The sequence below is a fragment of the Mustelus asterias genome, chromosome 15 (assembly GCF_964213995.1).
Source record: "Mustelus asterias chromosome 15, sMusAst1.hap1.1, whole genome shotgun sequence".
Taxonomy (NCBI): Eukaryota; Metazoa; Chordata; class Chondrichthyes; order Carcharhiniformes; family Triakidae; genus Mustelus; species Mustelus asterias.
In genome coordinates, this window is record NC_135815.1 from 46,534,573 (window position 1) to 46,560,757 (window position 26,185).

Genomic DNA, 26,185 nt, shown 5'->3' on the forward strand with positions numbered 1-26,185 from the left:
TCCACTTACCCGCCTGGACCAAATGACCCTCTTCTGTGCTATAACCATTCTATGGTTTATGATTCTTGTCACCTTATCCTTATATAAATTGTCATTAGCTGTGCCTCAGGGCACTAAACCTTGTGGTATCATATTAATTACAGCCTACCAAACCCCAAATTACCTATTTATTGGTCCTCTTCTGTGTTTTCTGTCTGCTAAACAATTCACAATCCATGCTACCCCCAATCCCAAGAACCTTATTTTTTTGTAATGACCAAGATAAGTAAAGAACAAACTAAATACAACAAGTACAGGGAAAAGTGAAAAAGGAAATCAGAAGGCCAAAGAGAATGTATGAGAATAGATTAGCAGTTAACAAAACGGAACCCAAAAGCATTTTTGTAAACACGTAAATAGTAAAAGAGTAGGCAAAAACCGTGTAAAGTCGATTAAGGTCGAAAAAGATCTTCTTGTCGAGGCAGAGTATGTGGCTGGGGTACAAATACTTTGAGTACATTGGATGTCTTCACCAAAGAAGAGGATGTTCTCAGTATCACAATAAAAGAGGTAATAGAGAAACTGGAGAGGATACAAATTGATAAAGAGGAGGTATTTTAAATGTTTGTGCTTAAAGTGGAAAATGTCTTGTTGGGATGTATCTGAGCTTGCAAATAGTACCAAGGCTGGAAATTATCGAGACACTAGCCACAATCTTCCAGTCTTTCTTTGATATAGAAGTGGTCCCTAGAGACTGAAGGGATGCAGATATTACGGGCAGGATTCTTCCAAAACATACGCTGGAAAACTGGAGTAATTCACACTTTTTTTCAGTGGGAGTTTGCACTAGAATCTCCCACACACTGTGCAATGCAGAGGCCACCAACATAAATATCATTAGATTTCAGGGGGCGGGACCTATTCCAGTCCAGGAGGCTGAGACCAGCGGGCTTCTCCGTATGTGCAGTGGCCCCGAAGTGTCAGTCTTTCGTTTGCTGGCCAGCTCGATCACTGGCCAGCCCGGGACCCCGGCAGTGCTGCCCTCTTCTCAATCCTCCTGAGGCCCGATTGTGGCCCCCCGATCATTCCTGGGCCAGCCCCGCCCCCCTCCCCTCCCCGTCCCGGATGGCCCAATCTCCAGCACCCCACCATTTGTACTGTCAATCCACCCTCCCAGCAGACCCCCGTCCATGGTCAGGCACCCCCCAGCCCACCCTGATCTCCAGCCTCACCAAAACAGATTCACCCCCACCCCTTCCCAGCAGTCTCGACCACCCCACAGCCCACCTCAATCGCTGGCCTCCTTCCTGACCCCTTCGATCCCCATGTGGAGTGGCAGTGGGACTCCCCACAACCACTGATTTCACCTAAGCCCCGCCCCCACCAGGCCAACCCCTTATAGGCCTCACCCTCTTGGCACTACCCGATGCGTGGTAGACAGTGCCAAGGTGCCTCCTGGGCATGGGCACATTGCCCCTTGGGCAGTGCTGGGGGCACAGGCTAGCACTAAACATTAAAATTTTTAAAATGAAAATTAATTAGTACTTTGGAAATATTAGTTTAATAAATGCAAGCCAGCACAGATTTTTTAAAGGCACACCTTCATTGATGAAGTTGAGTTTTTTGTGAAATAATGTGAAGTGTTGATAACGTTAAAGTGGTTGATGTTGTCTATACAGACTTTCAAAAGACACGTAATAAAATAACCCATAATAAACTGTCTGGAAAATTTACAAAGGGACAGAAAGCAATAAATACCGATGAACAGCTGTTTTTCAGACTGCAGGGAAGTTTGCCTCCAGAGGTTAGAGCTGATGCCACAGCACTTTTTGATATACATTACTGACCAGAACTTAACCAAACAGGCACATTTTAAAAGATTGCAAATGACACAAAACACAAATAGTATAAACAGTGAAGCAAATAGCAGCAGACATCATAAGGATATGGGGAGAAAATAGGCAGTTGAAACTTAATGTAGATAAATGTAAAGTGATCCATTTTGGTAGGAAGATTGAGAAGAGACGATAAATTGTACAATTTTAAAGGGCTTACAGGAACAGCTAGACTTGGGGGGTGTATAAACAAAAGAGTAGCAGGCCAAGTTGGGAAGATTATTAAAAATCCATGCAAGATACTTGGCTTAATAATTGGGGACATAAAGTACAAAAGCAAAGAAGTTACATAAAACATTTTGAAAACATTGAAGTATTTGGTTTGCCCAGTCTATATAAGGATTAAAGTCCCACACAATTATCGTACTGACCATGATAGACCATGATAGAGCCTCGTTAGCGCAGTGGGCAGCGCATCAGTCTCACAATCTGAAGGTTGTGAGTTCAAGCCTCACATGGGGCACTTGCTTATTTTGGGGCAGCACGGTGACACATTGGTTAGCACTGCTGCTTTACAGCGTCAGGGACCCGGGATCAATTCCCGGCTTGGGTCACTGTCTGTGTTGAGTTTGCATGTTCTCCCCATGTCTGTGTGGGTTTCCTCCTCCCACAGTCTAAAGAAGTGTGGGTTAGGTTGATTGGCCATGCTAAATTGCCTGTTAGTGTCAAGTGGATTAGCGGGGTAAATGCAGAGGTTTACAGGATTAGGGCCTCGGTGGGATTGTTGTTGGTGCAGGCTCAATGGGCTGAAAGGCCTCTTTCTGCACTGTAGGGATTCTATGATATTATACCCACCTCTAATGCATATTTATACTTTGCTCTACGCTATAACTTACGTTAGGGAACAACAAACAGTTCCCACTATTTTTTTCTGCCCTTTGCTGTTTCTTAATTTGACTCAAACTGATTCTATTTCTTAATTTTTTGAGTTTACTTTCTTTCGATGGGTTTATCCCATTCGTTTTTTTTACCGGGGATCCCCTTCCTCTTCAATTTTGCCCATCTAATCCAGAAGTTACATATCCTGGAATGTTTAATTCTCAGCCATGGTCAATTTGCAGCCATGTCTCCATAATAGCTATTATATCAAACATATTAATTTCTTTAGTGCAATTGATTCACCTAATTTAAAAATCATAGAATCATAGAATCTCTACAATGCAGAAGAAGACTTTTTGGCTCATTGAGCCTGCACCAACAACAATCCCGCCCAGGCCCAAGCTCCATAACCCTACATATTTACCCTGCTAGTCCCCTGTCACTGAGGGGCAATTTATAGCATGGCCAACCAACCTAACTCGCACATCTTTGGAGTGAATGTTGCTTGTGAATGTTTCATCCATTTAGATAGAGTGCCTTAAATTTTGACTTTTTAAGATATATTTAGTGGGAATGGCACCAGCGGGCTTTACATGTGTTATCCACGAGCGGAGACATAGCGTGCTGGACCCTGAGGTTCCAGTGGAGCACAAGCAACCACTCAGAAAAGAGGGGTATGCTCTCACCCATACCACGCAGGCATAAGGGTGATCTAACCTGACCCCTTCTCAGCTCCATTCACCTTCAGACTACCCACTCAGTCCCACTCCCCACACAAATCCACCACACAATCTTCCTTCCCAATCAAACCCCCCACTCAGCTCCCACCCCCCCCCTCAGATTCCACCACCCCCCCCCCCCACCCCCGACCCCACACAGCCCCCCTTCCCACTTAAATCCCCCACTGGGCAACACTCTTCCCTCAGACTCCCCAAACAGTCTGCTTTCAGGCCAAGCACTTTGGCAATGCCAATGGTGCACTGTCCCCTGCACCCTGGCACTGACACCCTGGGCCCTAAGAGGTTAGAGGATGTAGGTCTAGTGGCCATTTTCCCCTCTGCTGCTGCCAGGCTGCAGAGCACAGTTCCTCAAAAGATCTGGTTAGATGGGCGTGGGCTGGGGCCAAGGGATTCACCTTGCCACTCCCCGCCGAGATGGGGTGACGTGGCTGGACTGCTCCATGTATCTCTGGCAGATCTGAAGATCGCCTCTGGCATGGTGATTTCATGATGTGGAGATGCCGGCGTTGGACTAGGGTAAACACAATAAGAGTTTTAACAACACCAGGTTAAAGTCCAACAGGTTTATTTGGTAGCTAATGCCAAATAAACCTGTTGGACTTTAACCTGGTGTTGTTAAAACTCTTATGGTGATTTCAGGCAGCCCTGTGATCAATGTCTGCTTTCCTGCCTGTCAGCTGTGAAAATTCTGAAGTGGCCAGGTAACTTCAATCTCCATGCTTCCAGGTCACCTTGCAGGCTTTACTATAGAATCCCTATCGTACAGAAGGAGGCCATTCAGCCCAACAGGCCTGCATCAACAACAATCCGACCCAGGCCCTATCCACATAACCCCATGCATCCACCCTCCTCATCCCCCTGACACTAATGTGTCGGGGACAATATGCACATTCCAGAGAGTCACCTGAGGCTGGAACTGAACCCAGGTCAGCAGTGCTAATCACTGTGTTGCTGTGATTTTGAGTCACTGCAGGCTCTATGTGGCAGCAGAGACTTCCCTGTTTCCCTGTCAGAAGCTTGCAGGCATGAGCAGACCCTTTTGAAGTGCTGTGGCAGGGAGGAGATGTCAATTTCACCTTGGAGTTGGGGAGCAGGGGGTGGTGGGTTCTATTCTGCACAGTTGTGCACTCAGACCCAATGTATGCACAGAGCTTAGATTTGAAGCTTCCGAGGAAGTTGAATTATTTGAAACCCTCTCCATTTTAAAGGAACCCATTGATCTCCAACAAATTCAACAGTGCAGTGCCTTGAAAAAGACTTTCATTGACAGCTCAATGGAATTCTATCACCCCTTAACCACCTGTGATTATTTCCAATTCCCTTTACGCTTGAATGGATTCCAAGTACCCTATCGATCCTGACCACAATGTTGATAGAGTCCAAGCCTGATTGACATCCTGTGATTCCACTTCCACTTTTGCAAACCATAATCATTCTGAAGAATCTCAATTAAGGTAATTATGATGTATTGAGCTTGAGTTGGATTTGATGGACTGGGAAACATTATTGAAAGGAAGGACAATGGACAGGCAATGACAGGCATTTAAGGAACAAATAGATGAACTCCAACTGTTGTTTATTCCTATTTGGTACAACAGTGGAAAGGGAACTGGGGCCAAACCATGGCTTACAAGGGAAATTAGATATAGTATTAGATTCAAAGAATAAGTATACAAATTGGCATGAAAAAGCAATAGACCTGAGGATTAGGGGCAGTTTAAAATTCATCAAAGGAGGACCAAGGGATTGATTAAGTAGAAAATAGGGTATGGAAGTAAGCTAGCAGGGAACATAAAAACGGACTGTAAAAGTTTTTATAGGTATGTAAAGAGAAAAAGATTGACAAAAACTAATGTAGGCCCCTTAAAGTCAGAAATCGGGAATTCATAACAGGTAACAAAGAAATGGCTGAGGAACTAAATTCATACTTTGCTTTTGTCTTCACAAAGGAAGAGATGAATAATGTACTGTAAGTTCTGGGAAATACAAGTTCCAGTGAGGAGTTGAGAAAATCAGTATGAGTAGAGAAATGGTTTTGGGGAAATTAATGGGATTGAAGGGTCTGATAATCTTCATTCCAGAGTATTTAAGAAAGTGGCCTTAAAAATAACAGACCCATTAGTGGTAATCTTCCAAAATTCTTTACACTTTGGAATGGTTCCTACAGATTGGAGGATAGTTAATGTAAGCCCGCTATTCAAAAGGGGAGATCGAAAACAGGGAACTACAGATTAGTGAGCCTAACAAAGGTAGTGGGGAAGTTGCGAGAGTCCATTATCAAGGTTTTCATAGCTCAGCGTTTGGAAAGCAATAGTATAATCAGACAAAGTAAGCATGGATTTATGAAAGGGAAATCATGTTTGCAAAATCTGTTGGAATTCTTTGAGGATGTAACTAGTAGAGTTGACCAGGGAGAACCAGTGGATGTGGTTTATTTAAACTTTCAAAAGGCTTTCTATAAAGTCTCACATAGCATAACTATGTAAAGTTAAGGCACATGGGATTGTGAGCATTGTCTTGAGATGGTTAAAAGGCTGGTTAGCAGAAAGGAAGCAAAGATTGGAATAAATGGGTCTTTTTTTGATTAGCAGGCAGTGACTAGTGGGGTACCGCAGGGTTCTGTGCTAGGACCGCAACTGTTCTCATATATATTAATGATTCAGATGAGGGAACTGAATGTATTATCTCCAAATCTGCAGGTGATACAAAGTTAGTTGGGAGGGTGAGCTGACTGAAGGATGTAGAAATGCTTCTGCGTGATTTGGACAGGCTGAATGATGGGGTATATGCATGGCAGATGCAGTATAATGTGGATAAATGTGAGGTTATCCACCTCGGTAGCAAAAATAGGAAAGCAGATTGTTTTTTGAATGGGTGTAAATTGAGAGAGGTAGATACTCAGTGCGGTCTTGGTGTCCTGAATCAGTCGCTGAAAGTAACCACGAAGTTTCAGCAGGCAGTAAGGAAGGCAAATAGTATATAGGCTTCATAGCAAAAGGATTTGAGCATAGGAATAGGATATTTTACTGCAATTGCATAGAACGTTGATGAGGGCACACCAGGAGAACTGTGTGCCATTTTGGTGTCCTTATCTGAGGAAGGATGTTCTTATAGAGTCATAGAGGTTTACAGCATGGAAACAGGCCCTTCGGCCCAACTTGTCCATGCCATCCATTTTTTTAAATCACTAAGCTAGTCCTAATTGCCTGCATTAGGCCCATATCCCTCTATACCCATCTTACCCGTGTAACTGTCTAAATGCTTTTCGAAAGACAAAATTGTATCCGCCTCTACTACTACCTCTGGCAGCTTGTTCCAGACATTCACCACCCTCTGTGTGAAAAAATTGCCCCTCTGAACCCTCTTGTATCTCTCTCTTCTCACCTCTATCCTCGAGTTTTAGACTCCCCTACCTTTGGGAAAATATGTTGACCATCAACCATATCTATGCCCCTCATTATTTTATAGACCCCTATAAAATTACCCCTAAGCCTCCTACGCTCCAGGGAACAAAGTCCCAAACTATCCAGCCTCTCCTTATGACTCAAACGATCAAGTCCCCAGTAGCATCCTAGTAAATCTTTTCTGCACTCTTTCTAGTTGAATAATATCCTTTCTATAATAGGGTGACCAGAACTGTATGCATTATTCCAAGTGTGGCCATACCAATTTTTTGCACAACTTCAACAACACGTCCCAACTCCTGTATTCATAACACATAACATATTCCTGGAACATATATGCCTGACCTTTTAACTGAGGAGTAAATTCATAAACAGATCAATGCCTCCATTAAAGTAGAAGAAAAATGAATGTTATACTCATGTTTGCACACTTTCAATAATTTCAAAGTTATATTTATTATTTATTCATAGAGACCAACCTGATTCAAAGTTTTTTTATTAGTCTCTTGCAGAGGTGTGATTGCAAGTTTGTATAAACAAGAAAATATGTGGTGTTCAAGGACTTATATCCATTCAATCTAATTTTACAAACACGACAAGAAAGCCTCACAGAATACACCCTAATATGAACACAAACTCTTACTCATTAACACCTAATCTCTTGATAGTTTCCCCATGGTTTTCATCAATTTCAGAAATGCAATCCAATTTATTTAATGTAAAAGCAGTGCATGAACTAGGGAGATGATGTAACAGTAGGCTGCCCACAACTGTGTAATGGTTAAGCACAGAGGGATCAAATGCTACCTCAGTGAAGTAATCCTTTTCAGATATAACAAATTATATTTCAGAAGTGTTGTTTAATCTGGAAAATGTATTAAGGTGCTTTAAAAGCCGAAAATAATAATTTTTCCAAAAAAATGGAAGTGTCAGTTTTTGACTGAAAACCAGCGTGTTTCTCTTCAGAGATACAGCCATGTTTTCTGGAGCCAGCTCCAAGAGATTAGAATGCCGTTTATAAGGAGTACCCGATCTCAACATTATGAGGCAAACCCCCCCCCTTCCCCCATCAATGAGCATTTGGCCCCAACCCCAGCTAAGATCACCAGTAATCTGCTACTCTTCAGGGCCCCTTGCCCTGCTCCTTAGCCTCGCCACTTGGCACTGCCCTTGGCACTGTCCCTTGGCAGTGTCCGTGATGTTGCCATGGTGCCGGGGGCAGTGCCTTGCCATGTCCCTGACCATCCAGTGTGGTCATCTTGACTGCTGCAGAGCAGTAGTGATGTCATGCCGGCGGGAAGTACATCTGATGTTTCTGAATGTATGGTGCTTTGCCCATTTAGGCATATTAAAATTAATTTAAATTGATGGTATTCAAGTTCATGGCCTCACTGGGCGTGAACCTGATTATATCACCAGTAGGTGGTGAGGATGATCTCATTCGCAAGAGTTCGCGGCCATAATGGGATTTGCATCCAAATCAAACAGGCTCAGAAAATCCTGGCCAGGACATCTGTATAGAGGGTTAGGTGTTAAATGCTGGCCAACAAAACGTTTTGAGGATATTTTGGAAGCAGGGATGAAGTGGATAAAGTGGAGAAAATTCAACAGTGAATTCCTGAGGGGATGTGTACAATGTGGAAAAGACCAAAGGTGGGGAAATAAGGAGTAAACAGGTGTTTAATAATTGAAGTCTCCATTCACAAAGTACAGCAGGAGGGAATTATTTAAGTAGGGTGTAGCAAGGTGTGGAGCAAATTAAAGCTGAAGACATGGATAATGTTTGTACCCATGAGAAGGAAAATCAACTCATTCATACCTCTCATCCCTAGAAATATTGCAAAGTGATAGGATCAAGACTCCTACTTCCTTTTCCTTCTGATATAGATGTATCAGTGATGCAGATGTAGACTAACAGCTACAATCTTACACTCAAGTTGTTCAGCCAGATCATTTTATCAGGAGTAGCAGCATGCATCAGTATGATGACTTCTTTACATTTGTATATTTAGAACGATAGAATCCCTACAGTGCACGAAGAGGCCATTGGCCTATCGAGTCTACCTCAACTCTCCGAAAGAGCTACCCCAACCAGGCCCTCCCCTCCTCCCTAACTGCGCAGCCCCATGCATTTACCATGGCCAATCCACCTAACCTGTACACCTCTGATGTCATGATGTGGAGATGCCGGCGTTGGACTGGGGTAAACACAGTAAGAAGTTTAACAAACCAGGTTAAAGTCCAACAGGTTTATTTGGTAGCAAAAGCCACACAAGCTTTCGGAGCTCCAAGCCCCTTCTTCGGAAGAAGGGGCTTGGAGCTCCGAAAGCTTGTGTGGCTTTTGCTACCAAATAAACCTGTTGGACTTTAACCTGGTGTTGTTAAACTTCTTCCTCTGATGTGGACAGGCCGGCGTTGGACTGGGTTAGGCACAGTAAGAAGTCTCACAACACCAATCCAACAGGTTTATTTGGTAGCACAAGCTTTCGAAGCAATGTTCCTTCATCAGGTGAGTGGCCCATAGGTATAGGTTCGCATGTATAGGCGAGGAGAGTGGGTGTGAGGTTAAGCAGCACGAGGGGTAAGGTCTAGAGGATCTAATCTTTCAGAAAATAACAGGGACAAAATCTCAGAGAACAAAGGCAGGTATTTAAACAAAAATAGAAAATGCTGTAAAATCTTAGCAGGTCTGATAGTATCTGTGGGGAAAGAAAAGAGCCAACATTTCGAGTCTAGATGACCCTTCATCAGAACTTGGCCCCCTACAATTCATCTAAACTCAAAACATTAGCTCTATTCTCTCTCCACAGATGCTGTCTGATTGCTGAGATTTTCCAGCATTTTCTGATTCGTTTCAGATTCCAGCATCCGCAGTATTTTGCTTTTATCAGGTCTTTTAAACAGCCTGTCTCAGCACTCAGCAGTCCCTGTGCTCATCTCTGAACTACATCCAGTGGCACTGGGTCTGACTTCATCTTACATCTGCCCTCCACCTCCTTCCCCAGGATGAAGATCCCACCATCCGGGACACTTTTTCACTGTGAGGCAAGCTGAGAAATTTTCCAGCTCATGAACTTGCCTTTGGAGTGAAAATCTAGGCCACAAGGTCACTTATGGTACAAAAGGATGCAATTCAGCCTATCGAGTCCACGCAGGCTCTCCAGTAAGTTCTACTCTCTCACTCAGTCCCTGTAGCCCAGCAATTTTATCCCCTCCAAGTGCCTTTTGAAATAATTAATCACTTCAGCATCCTCATGGATAGTGGATTTCAGGCCATTGCTATTCTCTATGTAACAAAATTTTTCCTCACATTTTCCCCGCATCTCTTGCTCGAAATCTTAATTGGTGTCCCCCAGATCTTGTACCAGCAGTTAATGGAGAGAATTTTCTCTTGTCTACCTAATCTAAGTCTGTCATAATCTTGGTACACCTCCAACAAATATCCCCTCTTAATTAAGCATACAGCACTTGATGAACTGTTGCACATAGACTGGTCGGAAGCCTACCTCAATTAGAATAGGAATTGAACCCTTTCTGTTGATGTTATTTTTCTAGCCATCGAGGCAACTTGGCACATTGGTTCGCACTGCTGACTCACAGCGCCAGAGACCCGGGTTCAATTCCCGGCTTGGGTCACTGTCAGTGCGGAGTCTGCAAGTTCTCCCTGTGTCTGCATGGGTTTCCTCCGGGTGCTCTGATTTCCTCCCACTGTCTAAAAGACGTGCTGGTTAGGTGCATTGGGCATGCTAAATTCTCCCTCAGTATACCTGAACAGGCACCGGAGTATGACGACTAGGGGATTTTCACAGTAACTTTATTGAAGTGGAAGACAAATAACATGCCAAAAATTGATGGCAAGAAGACTATAGCAGGTGAGGACCTAGAAACTATTATCACGAAAGAGGTATTGTTGGGCAAGCTAATGGGGCTAAAGTAGACAAGTCTCCTGGCCCTAATGGAATGCATCCCAGGATACGAAAAGAGATGGCGGGGGAAATAGCAAATGCACTAGTGGTAATTTCGCAAAATTTGCTGGACTCTGGGGTGGTTCCCACAGATTGGAAAACAGCAAATGTGACGCCGCTGTTTAAAAAAGGAGGTGGACAAAAGGTGGGTAACTATAGGCCAGTTAGCTTAACTTCTGCAGTAGGGAAAATGCTTGAGACTATCATCAAGGAAGAAATAGCGAGACATCTGGAAATAAATTGTCCCATTGGTAAGACGCAGCATGGGTTCATGAAGGGCAGGTCATGTTTGACTAATTTGGTGGAATTCTTTGAGAACGTCACATGCACAGTGGACAATGGTGAACTTCTGGATGTGGTGTATCTGGATTTCCAGAGGCATTTGACAAGGTGCCGTACCAAAGGCTGCTGCATAAGATAAAGGTGCATGGTGTAATGAGTAATGTAGTAGCATGGATAGAGGATTGGTTAACTAACAGAAAGCAAAGAGTGGGGGTAAATGGGTGTTTTTCTGGTTGACGATCAGTGACTAATGGTGTGCCTCAGGGATCAATATTGGGACCGCAATTGTTTCCGATTTACATAGATGATTTGGAGTTGGGGACCAAGTGTAGTGTGTCAAAATTCGCAGATGACACTAAGATGAGTGGCAGAGCAAAGTGTGCTGAGGACGCTGAAAGTCTGCAAAGGGATATCGGTAGCCGAAGTGAGTGGGCAAGGGTCAATGTTGGTAAATGGAGTACAATGTTGGTAAATGTGAGGTCATCCATTTTGGAAGGAACAACAGCAGAATGGACTATTATTTAAATGGTAAAAAATTGCAGCATGCTGCTGTGCAGAGGGATCTGGGTGTCCTTGTGCATGAATCACAAAAAGTTGGTTTGCAGGTGCAGCAAGTAATTAAGAAGGCAAATGGAATTTTGTCCTTCATTGCTAGAGGGATGGAGTTTAAAAACAGCAAGGTTATGTTGCCGCTGTATAAGGTGCTGGTGAGGCCACACCTAGAGTACTGTGTACAGTTTTGGTCTCCTTACTTGAGAATGGATATACTGGCACTGGAGGGGGTGCAGAGGAGATTCACGAGGTTGATTCTGGAGTTGAGAGTGTTGGCTTATGAGGAGAGACTGAGTAGACTGGGGCTATACTCATTGGAATTTAGAAGAATGAGGGGAGATTTTAACAGAAACATACAAGATTATGAAGGAAATAAATAAGATAGAAGCAGGGAAATTGTCTCCACTGGCAGGTGAAAGTAGACCTTGGGGGCATGGCCTCAAAATAAGGGGGAGCAGATTTTGGACTGAGTTGAGGAGGAACGTCTTCACCCAAAGGGTTGTGAATCTGTGGAATTCCCTGCCCAGTGAAGCAATTGAGGCTACCTCATTGAATGTTTTTAAGGCAAGGATGGATAAATCTTTGAACAATAAAGGAATTAAGGGCTATGGTGAGTGGGCAGGCAAGTGGAGCTGAGTCCATGAAAAGATCAGCCATGATCTTATTGAATGGCAATGCAGGCCCGAGGGGCTAGATGGCCTATTCCTACTCCGAGTTCTTATGTTCTTATGTGTTAATGTAAGCCTACTTGTGACATTCATAAATAAACTTTAAAACTTTAATATGGCCCAGCAGTACCCCTAGTGCATGCTTGACTATCATTTGTGTCTGCATCTGGAAACAAGAATTCATCTGGATGAGACACCAGTAACCTTAATCCTAATTTCCCATGTACAACAGTCCCACAAAGTACCTCTCCCGGCAATAGACTGTCATGGTGTTCACTTGGCCACAATGCAAAAATAAATAAGATCACAACATATGCATTCCAAATCAAAGTTATGAATGAAATCATGCTACATGGAATACAAAAATCAACTAATCCCAGGAGTGAATGTTTTCCATGTAACTTTGACTGACCTAAAGCCTCTCTGCATTGCTTCCTGATGGTTACAGCATGGTGATTAGAAGTTTATTAACTTCCAATGGAGCACAGTGCAGATAGCCTTGGAGGATGACCTCAAATAGTTTTGAGGCTAAAAGGCCCAGCTTCAGGCTACAGAAGCTAGGCATAGGTGGAAGCAGTTTGTGCTGACAACCATAAGAGTGACAGGATGAATATTATCATCTGAAGGCAGTGCAGCAGGTTTGTGCTCCAGGAAGCCACTAACACTCAACTGGAGTGGCACCTCAGCAGTCCTAGTAATCTGTGGGAGGACAGATAACAATATTACTGTTGCACCATGAAATCCATGACCAGGAGAGCAGCAAGCGGCTTTGCATGACACCAACTTGAGCTCCTACTGCAGCACACAAACATTGGCTCCTACTTATGCTGCAAAGAGAGCTGAACCATTGGCCACCACATTCAGCATCATGATCGGGTCTACGACTATATGAATGAATTGACTACCACCTCCATGGTAGAAAGGAAGGGTTTTGTGCTCTGCAAAAGCCCTGTACCAGGTTGGTGTTGGGCTCCTCCGTGTTCTTGGATATTGATACAGGCTTTCTGGAACACTTCCCAATTCACTAAGCATTTTGCTCTACATATCATAAGGTCTCTTCTGTAGGTTTCTAGCACCAGTACCAGCCACAATGCAGCTCCCCTTTAAGTGCTGCAAGCTATCTTAGAGCAGTGGAGGCTAAATTTAAAAACTACTGACAACTCATGATGTTCCCCCTATTGTGCCTCCAGCCAATAAGCAGCAAGGTTAATGTTGGCTGGTCACAGAGATTATTTAAATGTGAGGAAGCACAAATTATTGAGTATGGGTTAGTTGCACATCACAATCCCTGCATCCATTTTTGGGAGCTATGGATGTAGATGCCACAGGCTTGGCCAGTGTTTATTGCCTGGGCCTAATCTTCCTCGAGAAGGTGGTGGTGAGATCCTTTCTTGAACTGCTGCAGTCCTTGGGGTATGGGTGTACCACAGTGCTGTTAGGGAGGGAATTCTTGGATATTACCTCAGCTACAGTGAAGAAATGGTGATATATTTCCAGATCAGAATGGTGAGTGACTTGAAAAGGAACTTCCAGGTGGTGGTGTTCCCATGTGCCTGCTGCCCTTGTCCTTCTAGATGGTAGTGGTCGTAGGTTTGGAAATGTGCTGCCTAAGGAGCCTTGATAAGGTCTGCAGTGCATGTTGTAGACAGTACATATTACTACCACTGTTTACCAGTGGTGGAGGGAATGAATGTTTGCAGAAAGGGTGCCAAACAAGCGGGCTGCTTTATCCTGGATTGTTTCAAGCTCCTTGAGTATTGCTGGAGCTGCAATCTTCCAGGCAAGGAAAGAGTATTCCATCACACTCCTGACTTGTGCCTTGTAAATGGTGGATAGGCTTTGCAGAGTCAGGAGGTGAGTAATATGTCACAGGATTCCAAGCTCCTGACCTGCTTTAGTAGTCACAGTATTTATATTGCCAGTTACTGGTCAACAGTAACACCAGGGATGTTGATGGTAGGGTATTCAGCGATGGTAATGCCATTGAATATCAAAGGGTGATGGTTAGATCCACACTTACTGGAGATGGTCATTACCTAGCACTTGTGAGATACAACTATTCCTTGCCACATCTTAGCCCTAGCCTGTACATTGTCCATTTTTTGAAGCATTTGGACATGGGTTTCTTCAGTATCTGAGGAGTTGCAAATGATGCTGAACATTGTGCAATTTGGCCCTTAAATAAGGTTTTGCAATGGTTATGCTCGCCTCAACTTCCCTTTCAGTTTTTGATGTAGATCATGATATTCAAATATCCCAACAGTGTTATGGTTCAGGTTAGAAACTCCAAAGGGTTGTATGGAGCCTGCCTGAATCATAAGTTTTTCATCTTGAATTTGGGTAGGATAAACATGAGATGTTTCATTTCAGGTATCATTCAAGTGACCCATGAGGAAGCTTTTATCAAACAAAGTTTATTTAAGAATATGGTCAACATGTATAAGAAAATTAGCAAGAACATGTATCAATTTAAAACAAAAAACAAAGCAACCACAATAATGTATAACGCTTAATAAAGATACCTAATGTGTTCCAATCAAATCAAAATCCTCACCAAAGATAAGACCCTTTAAACAGGTTCAATACAGCAAAGTCTACCTCTCACGTGATAAGGAAATTTGAGTCATTCAGTTGAAGTGTGCATTTCTCTGCTCTTGAGACTCAGAACAGTCTGAAGACAAGACAACTTCCCAAAACACCAGCAACACCTGTCCCCAACAACAGCTGGTTTTCACCCTTCAGGAAAACAAGGTCTTTTCAGCGAACCAACAGAATTTTCAAAACAACAGGGAGAGAGGGAAAACACTTCTTTTTAGCTTGTTATGCCTTTTAAAACTAAAAAAACTCAAACCTGAAGCTCCTCACTGAAAATGAAACCTTAAACTCACTGGGAAAAAAACATGTCCAAAAACACATGACCATCCTCCGAACAATGCAGGATCATAAAAGTAGAATAGAATAGAATAGAATCCCTACAGTACAGAAAGAGGCCATTCGGCCCATCGAGTCTGCACCGACCACAATCCCACCCAGGCCCTACCCCCATATCCCTACATATTTTTACCCACTAATCCCTCTAAGCTACGCATCTCAGGACACTAAGGGGCAATTTTAGCATGGCCAATCAACCTAACCCGCACATCTTTGGACCGTGGGAGGAAACCGGAGCACCTGGAGAAAACCCACACAGACACGAGGAGAATGTGCAAACTCCACACAGACAGTGACCCAAGCCGGGAATCGAACCCAGGTCCCTGGAGCTGTGAAGCAGCAGTGCTAACCACTGTGCTACCGTGCCGCCCAGGGTAAACCCAGGGTAAACCAGGGTAAATCCCAGGGTAAACACAAACAACCCAATTTAAGCCACTGAAGGAGCAGTAAAAGAACTCATCGTAGTCAGCCCAGCAACATAAAACATCTGCTAAAGCTGTGAGCTGAGAAACGTTGACTGTGAGAGTTGCAGAGATCATGATTTTAAAAAGATCTCTTAAAGTTACACAAATGTCACAATAGTAAAAACACATTATCAGGAATTCCTATTCATATTGATATAATCCTTTGGCTCAATATGGTCACATTCAATGAGCAATAGTAGCAAGTTTCTTCTGATATTATTGTACGTTGTATATATCTACTTTTAATAAGTATAACAGAGTTTGAATTTCAGATCTATTTTTGCTCCAGAATGAAACTAGTTTAAAATGATTGACGTTGCATTCTGATTAGACTGATGCTTCTGGTATTTTTAAATTGGATACATTTTCAACTTGTTGCCAAGATGAAAAACCGTAGATGAGCCACCTGTCTCAGAAACTGTTCAATTCTGATTCCATTATTACTGGCAAGGCTAAAATGTGTGCCCTACCCCAAGTTACCCCCTATAGATTCCTCTTCAACCATTATAGTAGGAATAAGGTTGCCAACTATAAAAAAATAACTTCCTGGAGATTTCATCACATGACTTGCCCTTATGCTCCAGTCACGCATCTGCCAACACATTCATCCTTGTGACACACTGTCATCCCACAGCAATTGGAAAGCAACAAGTCTCATTGCCAAATTGGATGATGCTCGACTGTTAGTCAATCAGCCTTTTTTTAATTTTCAAAGTTTTTATATCTGATGAAGAGAAATGTTCAAAGAAAGTGACAAACAAAAATGTTTTTTTTAATGATCCGAATGATTTTTCTCCAGGATTGTTTCATGCAGTTGTGTTCAGGAGATGGATCTGTAAATCTTGGAGACTCCAGGCCAGTTCTGGAGGGCTGGTAAACCTAAATAGGAACTTGAATGAAGTTGAGTGGCTTGCTGACAGCATCCACCCTCCCCCACGCAATCCCCCCTCCCTCAGCCACCCCCTCCCTCAGCCACACCCTCCCAACCCACCTCCAGCTGGGGAGCTAGGTGAAGGAAGGGGATGAGGGGCTTGAAAATAACGGTGGTAGCCAGTGAGTTAGTTTTCAATGTTCACCAGGGCAGTGGGAGTGGGAAGGTGGGGCAACAATCATGCCCGCCTCCTGATTAAGGCCAATTAAAGTACTTGAGAAGTTGTTAAAAGCTTGTTAGAGATGAAAACTGCAATTTTGAAGATGCATATGATTTTCAGGAGATGTCTGTTGCTGATCAGCTAAAGTGAAGTGGATAGAGTGGACCTCCAGTCATTGCTGCCCCAGGGAATTACCCCAGCCCTGTAAGATAGTCAGCGGGCCAAAGGGGAACTCAACGTTTGACAAGGAGGTGCCCTTGGTGCTGCACAAGTTGCAGCAAGAGTAGGCACAGTGAACACATAATGCTCAGGCATTGAACAGAATCATCAACTCACACTCACACTCTCCCACCCGTTCTTGTTGACGAGATTCGCGATTTCCGTTTCCTCTGGATTTTGCAGCCCCGCTGGCGACTCCGCGCACAGAGTGTCTGGGCTCAAGATCTCACCCAAATATAATATCGGATTAAACCATAAGGAAAGATACTTAAATGTTAGTGGTTGAAATACATTCAAAGATTTTTATGTGAATGAATAATCCACATAAATGTAATTTAGGTCAATTTAAAATGATCCTCAATTCTAAAATAACCTCAATGGTATGCTTGGTATTGATAATAATATGAAATCTCATTTTTCAGATGGAATAATCTAATTTCACAGCCCTTTGTTAAGGTACAAGAAAATCCGTTATGAAGCATTTTCATTTGTGCCTTAGAGCATCTAGAATAATGTTTGATAATAGTTGTAAGGGACAAGGAATTTGCTGTAATTCAGACAGAATCAGACCCTTCATTGAGCATCTTCCAGGTTTTATTTAAATAACTGTGTTTATTGCAGTGACAATTCTGTGAATTGTGGTATTGGCAATTACTAATTATTCATTTAAATGTTGTCTCAATGTGCACTGTACAGTTTAAATAACAAATTTCCAAATCTGATTAACAAAAACATTTTTCTGGAAATGATTTTAAAGGGAGGTGCTCGTACGAATAAAAAGGAAAGAAAACTTTCTCAAAAAATAGAACCCATTATTAAAAATTATTTCATAGGATGAGGCTGTTGTTGGCTAGGCCAGCATTTATTGCTCACCCCTAATTGCCCTTGAGAAAGTGGTGGTGAGCCACTTTCTTGAATTGCTGCAATTCATATGATGTTGGTACACACAGAGTGCTGTTAGGAAGGCAGTTCCAAGATTTTGACCCAGCACCAGTGAATGATAATATAGTTCCAAGTGAGAATGGTGTGTGGCTTGGAGGGTATTTGCAGGTGGTCGGGTTTCCATGCATCTGCTGCTGTTATCCTTCTAGGCGGTAGAGGTTGCTGTTTAGGAAGTGCTGTTGAAGATGCCTTGATGAGTTGCTTTTTGTGTCAAGCGCCAGGGGATTTAAATGATTTTAATTTTGGTGGACAATGAACCTAGATTTCTGTATCATTCAATCCTGCAGCAAGTCAAATGACTATGTCTTTACAAGCTGTTCATCAAAATTAAAATAATATTTAACATTATTCATGAGTCTGAAAACAATGCAAACTCCATCACTTTTGTATGGTCCATTGATGTGCTAACCTCAAACATTCCTGTTCATTAATTTCCTTATATGCATTGTTTTGAAAGACCGTTTAATGCTGAATAGCATGTACTTAACATTATAGAAATTTAAATACATATCCCACAATAATACAATAAAAAGTACAACATAATCTGATAAGTTTGTGCCCTTGGGATGTTAGAAGATACATTTTATAAGGAAAAAATATTTTGCTCCATGTGGGGAATTGATTAAGCTCATGCAAGTAAGTTTATGGGACTCTGATATTTTGGTGATCAGAATGTGTAATTTTATTTATTCACACATGCGAAATGTTGTTTTAGCTATTGATTTAAACTCTACAGGATTAATTTAATTCCTGATAAGAGAGGATAGCATTTGTACCAAGGGGTCTTGCTTCAGAAATTATTACCTTCAATGGTGTTTGACTTTACCTGATGAGGCAGCAATGGAAGATGAAGGGATAGCTTTAGGGTATGGGAGCATTATTGTCAAATTATGAACACCTTGGTATGCAGGAATAGAACGTCTTTTTCATTCAAACAGTATTTTGCATTTTTAAAAGATCACAGTACTTTTAAAAGATCACAAAAGCTCTGAAAAACTCTGCTTTAAGGGAGTAACGCTAGAACATGCTGGGATTTTAGTGAAAAAAGTTAAATATCAAATATTTGCATTAGATTGTTTAATCTGATTATTATCAGGATTTGCGCTGCAGACAGTATTATACTGATACAACTACTTGTTGGTGACCAGCACGTGAGTCTTTACCTTTGTTGTGAACGCAACTAAATTATCACATATATTTCATGAATGTTAATCAAATGCAAGTTATGAAAATCAGCACAGAAATGCTAACATAATTAAATGTCAGTCCAATTTTCTGTGTAAGTTGTGTGAACAGCTTTGACTTGATTTGATTTGATTTATTATCGTCACATAGATTAGTATGCAGTGAAAAGTATTGTTTCTTGTGCACTATACAGACAAAGCATACTGTACATAGAGAAGGAAAAGAGAGAGTGCAGAATGTAATGTTACAGTCATAGCTAAGGTGCAGAGAAAGATCAACTTAATACTAGGTAGATACATTCAAAAGTCTGATGGCAGCAGTCTGGAAGAAGCTGTTCTTGAGTCAGCTGTATGTGACCTAAGACTTTTGTATCTTTTTCCTGATGGAAGAAGGTGGAAGAGAGCACATCCAGGGTGTGTGGAGTCCTTGATTATGCTGGTTGCTTTTCCAAGGCAGCAGGAAGAGTAGACAGAGTCGATGGATGTGAGGCTGCTTTGCGTGATGGACTGGGCATAATTCATGACACTTCGTAGTTTCTTGCGGTCTTGGACAGAGCAGAAGTCATCCCAAGCTGTGAGACAATCAGAAACAATGCTTTCTATGATGCATCTGTAAAAGTTGGTGAGAGTCGTAGCGGACATGCCAAATTTCCTTAGCCTCCAGAGAAAGTAGAGGCATTGGTGGGCTTTCTTAACTAGAGCATCAGCATGCAGGGACCAGGACAGGTTGTTGGTGATCTAGACACCTAGAAACTTGAAGCTGTCAACCATTTCCACTTTGACCCATTGATGTAGACAGAGCAATGTCCTCCACTATGCTTCCTGAAGTCAATGACTATCTCCTTCATTTTGTTGACATTGAGGGAGAGATTTCTGTTGTTGCACCATTTCACCAGATTCTCAACCTTTTTCCTGTACTCCAACTCATCATTGTTTGAGATCCGACTCACTATGGTGGTGTCATCAGCAAACTTTAAAATTGAGTGGAGAGGAATTTGGCCACACAGTATAAGGAATATAGTAATGGGCTGAGTACACAGCCTTGTGGGGCACCGATGTTGAGGATGATTACGGATGTAGGGTTGTTGCCTATCCTTACTGATTGCGGTCTATGGATTAGGAAGTCTAGGATCCAGTCACAGACGGAGGAGCTGAGCCCCAGGCCACAGAGTTTGGTGATGGTTTTTGTCGGAATAATGTGTTGAGGGCTGAGCTGTAGTCAATAAATCGGAGTCTGACATAGGTGCCTTTGTTATCCAGGTGTTCCAGGATTAAGTGTAGGGCCAGGGAGATGGTGACTGCTGTGGACCTGTTGCGGTGATAGGCGAACTGTGGTGAATCCAGGCAATCTGAGAGGCCGGAATTGATTCGTGCCATGACGAATCTTTCGAAGCACATCATAATGATGGATGTCAGAGTCACCCGACGATTGTCATTAAGGCATACTGCCTGGCTTTTCTTTGGTATAGGGATGATAATCGTCTTCTTGAAGCAGATAGGCACCTCTGATTGGTGTGAACAGAGATTAGAAATGTCTGCGAATACCCCATCAGCTGGCACAGGATCTGAATGCGCATTCAGGTACCCATCCGGGCCAGTCACTTTCGTGGGTTGACTTTCAAGAAGGCTGATCTGACGTCTGCGATGGTGACCTCAAATATGGATTTGGCCAAGGCTTCCAGGGTGGAGAGCATGCTCTCGTTGACTTCTTGCTCAAAACAGGCATAGAATGCGTTGAGCTCATCGGGGAGGGGTACATTGGTGCCGGCAAATCTAATGCCTTCATCTTGTAGCCTGTTATGTTTTGCAGACCTTGCCATAGATGGTGGGAGGCCATGTGGCTAGTCTGGGACTCTAGCTTGGTCCGGTACTGTCTTTTGGCATCTTTGATGGATCTCCGTAGGTCATATCTGGATCTGTTGTACAGGTCAGGATTGCCTAACTTGAACGCCTCAGCCTAGGTTTAAACAGGCAGTAGATATCCCTGTTCATCCATGGTTTCCGGTTGGGAAACATTCGGATTAGCTTCTTCGGCACACAATCTCCTATACATTTATGAATGAAATCAGTTACTGTAATGGTGTACTCGTTCATAATATATTTTGTGACCTATGTGCAAAATTTTATTTTTTACCTTTTTTAAGACGGTCCTTGATAGACAGTGTAGTTTAACAAGGTATTTGTTAACATTCAGAAAGGGAGGTTCAGCAGTAGGTGGGATTGGTGTACTGTAATGACGTACAGGATTTTGACAGCACTGAGCAAGGATCTTGAAGTATGACAGCAGTTTGATTTGGGCCCGCTGGTTTAGCTGCAGGGAAAGAACACTAAGATCTGGAAACATTGGCAAGGTTACCAATCACTCTATCAGTAGCCAGGACAGACATTCAGTATATTGTAGCTCTGGATCACAGTCCTATCAAAGCATTTGTCACCTCAAATTGGTAAAAGTCAGACAATGATGCTTTATAAAAGCATGCTTACCATTCCAGGATACTGGTTGGCTGACTTACCTCGGCATGTTAATCCAAGTGGCTACTGCACGAACTGAATAAATTCTCACAATTTCTACTTGAATTGTCAGAAAAGAGGTGCAATTCATGATTTAGTTTGCTGATCTCTGTCACAATACCTGATCAAGAAAGGCAGGCATCTTGTGTTCTTGCTGTGGTGAGATTGGAGGTGGAAAGGGCATTTACTTAGGCAGCATGGTGGCATACTGGAACCTTGCACATCAAGATGGTGATGATGTCTCTTCAGCTTTTAAAAAAATGCTTAATCAAAAAGTAGATCAGTAGATTCAGCAGCCAGGCATTGAGAGGTGTGTGTGGGAGATGTTTGCGTGTGTGTGTGGGAGGTGTGTGTGTGCATGTGTGCATGCGTGTGTGTGCATGCGGGGTGGGGGGGAGGGGTGGTGGGGATGTCGGTGACCTGTGGCTGTTCTTGCAACGGGGAAAGCAAGGAGGGCTTCTCGGACTGCCTGGAGCACTGCCAAATAGCCTGCCACTAGGTGCACACTTTCAGGCAACAAGGCACCAAACTGGTGCTCACGAGTGCCAAGGCCTGGAGGTCTGGCTTCAATTATGATCTCAATAAGTCTGGTTGGGCATTTCCACAAAAATGGCCTGAAGGCAGAATGGATCTGGGGAATGGGCACATCGGAAATCCAATCCTCGTAATCAGCTACACAATTCTCCTCTGCCCCATTACTCGGCCTCAGATATTTTCCTGATATCTTGAAAACTAAACACAGGGCTCAGAATTTCTGAGTGACCTGACTCTGTACAATTTAAGCATGGCACTTTCCAACAAATACACAACTGGACTAGCATATTGAATGAGTTTGGATAGATAACATACATAAAATGTTACAATTATTCCTGAGATCTCTCTCGCATTAAACCATGCTCTCATGTAAAAGGTAGTAAGGAGTCTAACAACACCAGGTTAAAGTCCAACAGGTTTATTTGGTAGCAAACGCCACTAGCTTTCCACCTCATGTAAAAGGGACATAGGTAATAGTTTCTTAATGGCAAGTTCAGGACAGATATTAGGAAGCATTTCTTCATTATTCAATAAATGCAAAAAGGGTCTTGCTTGCCAGCCAGTGAACTGGCGAGAACCCCACATCATTTCTTTTTGTGAAGCCCCATCAAATTAGGTGCCAATCAGGCAGTTAACTGGGCAGTGCTGGGCCTTCCCCAGGATCCAGGATCTTGAGAAAGAAACAGCATCAAGGAATCATTGGCTGATGCTGCGACTATACCAACGTAAGACCTAGGACCCAGGCACAGAAGAGTAATGGTGGAGAGGGTTTGCATAATGGGAGTCATGGGAGGGAAATAAGGTTGGAAACAAGGGCAGAGGATATGGCTCTCAATATTCCCCCACAACTTTCCCAATTCCAAGACCTTTGTTCAGGCACTGAGTGCCTTTGAAAAAAGACCCCCTGGAAATCTGAAAGCAACCCCAGGGTTATTTTTCTGGCTCCCTGCATGGCAAGTCCCCAACCCATGCTGGGTGAATACCAATGATGATGAGATAAGGCCCTTAAGTGAGCATTAATTACCCACATTTAAGCGTCTCAATTGCAGTGGGACAGGGAGGCCATCCATGGGTCTTCCTCCTGCAGATTTAATTGGGGCAGTGGCATGAAGGCAATGGAGACCCCACTCATCATCCTTCCTCTTGCAACCTCCCCCTCCCCCCCAACTACTGCCACCAAATGCATGGGAAGGGCATTAAAAGGAACTATGTCCAAAGGTGGAATAAAGATATTCTGGAATTATTCAAGAGGTAGTTAGGTGCTGTGATAGGATGCGATGGGTGGGGTGGAGGGCAGGATTTTAGGTGAGAATGAGTTAAATTGGCTGATTCACTTCCCTTATTTGTATTTTGTGACAGAATTTAGTATTATTTTATTTTTACAATGAAATCAAGTAAAATTATCCACTGAAGAGTACTTTGTAAATGTCATAGGAATGGACTATTACTTTTGTTATCCAAATGAATGACTTGTGGTAAAATTTCCTGTTGAATTATGCTTTTTTTTGCATTTATGATATTTGTAATTAGATTCACTATTTATGGAAAACAGAATACTTAATTCTTTTGCCGTAGTCAAGAATCAATAACAAAAATCTGTACTCAGAACAGAATATATTTTTTATGGAAAATATTCACAAGGGAACACTGGATTGATGTGACAATTCTTATATTTCAAATGATATTAAAAGGTTTTCAATGCTCACTTAAGAGTGCTCTGTTTATGCTGCATTATTTTTAAGATAATAAAATGCAGTATTATGAAGAAATGGTCAGATGCAAACATGCTGGGCGATTCTCCCATCCCGGCGCATGTTGTTTAGCGCATTGGGGTGGGAGAATCATGTGTCGGCCATTTCGCAGGATTCGCGCATGCATTCCCGATGCATGCGTGTCCCCCGGAGCCAGAGAACAGGTGCAGTCGGGACCTTGCTGAAAACCGGTGGAAAGACAAGATAAGTCATTCGAATCTTTTTTCAATGTATTTTAAGTCTCATTATCGGGCCCTGCCCATTGGGCAATGGGCAGTACCAAGGGGGTGGGGCCAATGGGGCAGGGCCTAAGGGGCGAGGGTGTGCCTTGGGGGCAAGGCCTAGGGGGTCGGGACCTGGGGGCGGGGCCTATTGTGGGCAGGGCCTACGGGGCGATCGGTGGGGATGGGAGGGTGCCGCTGCCACTCTGCATTGGGATTGGTCAGGGTGGAGGGAGGCCAGTGATCGGGGCGGACTGGGACAGAAGTGGCCAGCCGGTGGGGGGGGGAGGGCCTGGGGGGTGGAATTGCCACTGCTTGGGGGGGTGCTGGAGATCGAGTCGCTCCGGGAGGGGGTGGGTTGGGGCTGGCCTGGGAATGCTTGTGCGGGCCACAATCAGACCATTGGGAGGGCTGGAGAGGCAGCAGTGCGAGGGTCCCGGGCTGGCCAGTGATTGAGCTGGTCAGCAAATGGGGAGACTGACAGATCGGGGCCACTGTACATGCGCAGAGTTCCAGAACTGTCAGTCTTTGGTATGAAAGAACCCCGTCCCCCTAGGTTTTTAAATGAGATTCACGTTTGTGACTTCTGCATTGTAAGAAGTCTCACAACACCAGGTTAAAAGTCCAACAGGTTTATTTGGTAGCAAAAGCCACCAGCTTTCAGAGCGCTGCTCCTTCGTCTTACCTGATCTTAGCTTTACCTGACGAAGGAGCAGCGCTCCGAAAGCCAGTGGCTTTTTCTACCAAATAAACCTGTTGGACTTTAGCCTGGTGTTGTGAGACTTCTTACTGTGTTTACCCCAGTCCAATGCCGGCATCTCCACATCACTTCTGCATTGCACAGAGTGTGGAGCTTCAGGTCTGAAGTTGAACTGAAAAAGCAGACATGATTTACACCAGTTTTCTCACCAATTCCGCACTTCTGGGAGAATCGCCCCCATGGTTTCTGAGTTTTAGCTAAATCGCATAGCCTGCTGGTCACAGAATCATAGAATCCCGACAATGCAAAAGGAGGTCATTTGATGCATTGAGTCTGCACCGGCCACAATCTCACCCAGGTCCTATTCCCATAACCTCACTTATTTACCCTGCAACTTTGTAATTTAGCATGGCCAATCAACCTAACCCACACATCTTTGGTGTGGAAGGAAACCGGAGCACCCAGAGGAAACCCACTCAGTTACGAGCAGAATGTGCAAACTCCACACAGACAGCGACTCAAGGCTGGATTTGAACCTGGGTCCCTGGCACTGTGAGGCAGTAGTGCTCACCACTGTGCCGCCCACAACTACTACTTAACTGATTAGGCACACTGTGATGGAATCCAAAAATCTAGGAGAGCAGCCATTTAATGGCAGTGACCTTGTTCCTGGTTACAGCGATGCTGTTGGCTTTGTGAAGGATATTTTGAGTGAGGTAGTTTTGGCCATGGAGACTTCCAACAGACATCCTCATCCTGGTTTGATTTATGCTGGAATTTTTCTGGATTTCAGGCATTCTGTGACACAGGCTGATCGGCTCCTGAGGCGTGTGGGTGACTTATGTAGTGCCATAGCTTTTGGGATCACACTGGAGGTTGTGGCAGGGTGACAGAATTGGAGGAGAGCTTTGATCCGCTGTTTAGAAAGGCCTCTGCAAGAGTGCAAAACACAATCACATGATCTGGGGACAGCATTAAAATAGACCCAAATGACAAGGTGTGAGAGGGAAAATAATTGATGGCTCAGTTTTCAAAGAGAAACATGGACGTGGATCTGGGAGCTGGTGATAAGAAAAGTATTGTTGCTGCGACTGTTCAGTTAAAGTGTCTGATTGACCAGAACCTGCCACATAGCACATAGGATCATAAATGATGTTTTGGATAAATGTAAGATGGATTTATGCAAACAAGACTGTGAGTAGAACTGAGAAATTTCTGGAAATGTGTGACATTTTGTTGAAGATTGTATCCGTGGAAGTTGGGTTGAGAGGAACTGTTGTCGGATAAATCATTGAACAAAAGAGTGGAATTTATCCGAGGAAGATCAGAGTTT

General features: G+C 43.4%; 1 protein-coding gene and 1 non-coding gene across 3 annotated transcripts in view; one reads left to right on the top strand and one right to left on the bottom strand.

Annotated features, from left to right (window-relative positions):
• The window catches only part of nrxn1a (neurexin 1a), a 1,876,664-nt gene that overhangs the window by 1,478,113 nt on the left and 372,366 nt on the right, over positions 1–26,185 (bottom strand). The gene's annotated exons all lie outside the window — the stretch shown is intronic.
• On the top strand, positions 2,265–2,337 carry trnav-cac (transfer RNA valine (anticodon CAC)). Its single transcript has one exon. It is a non-coding gene; the product is annotated as a tRNA-Val (tRNA).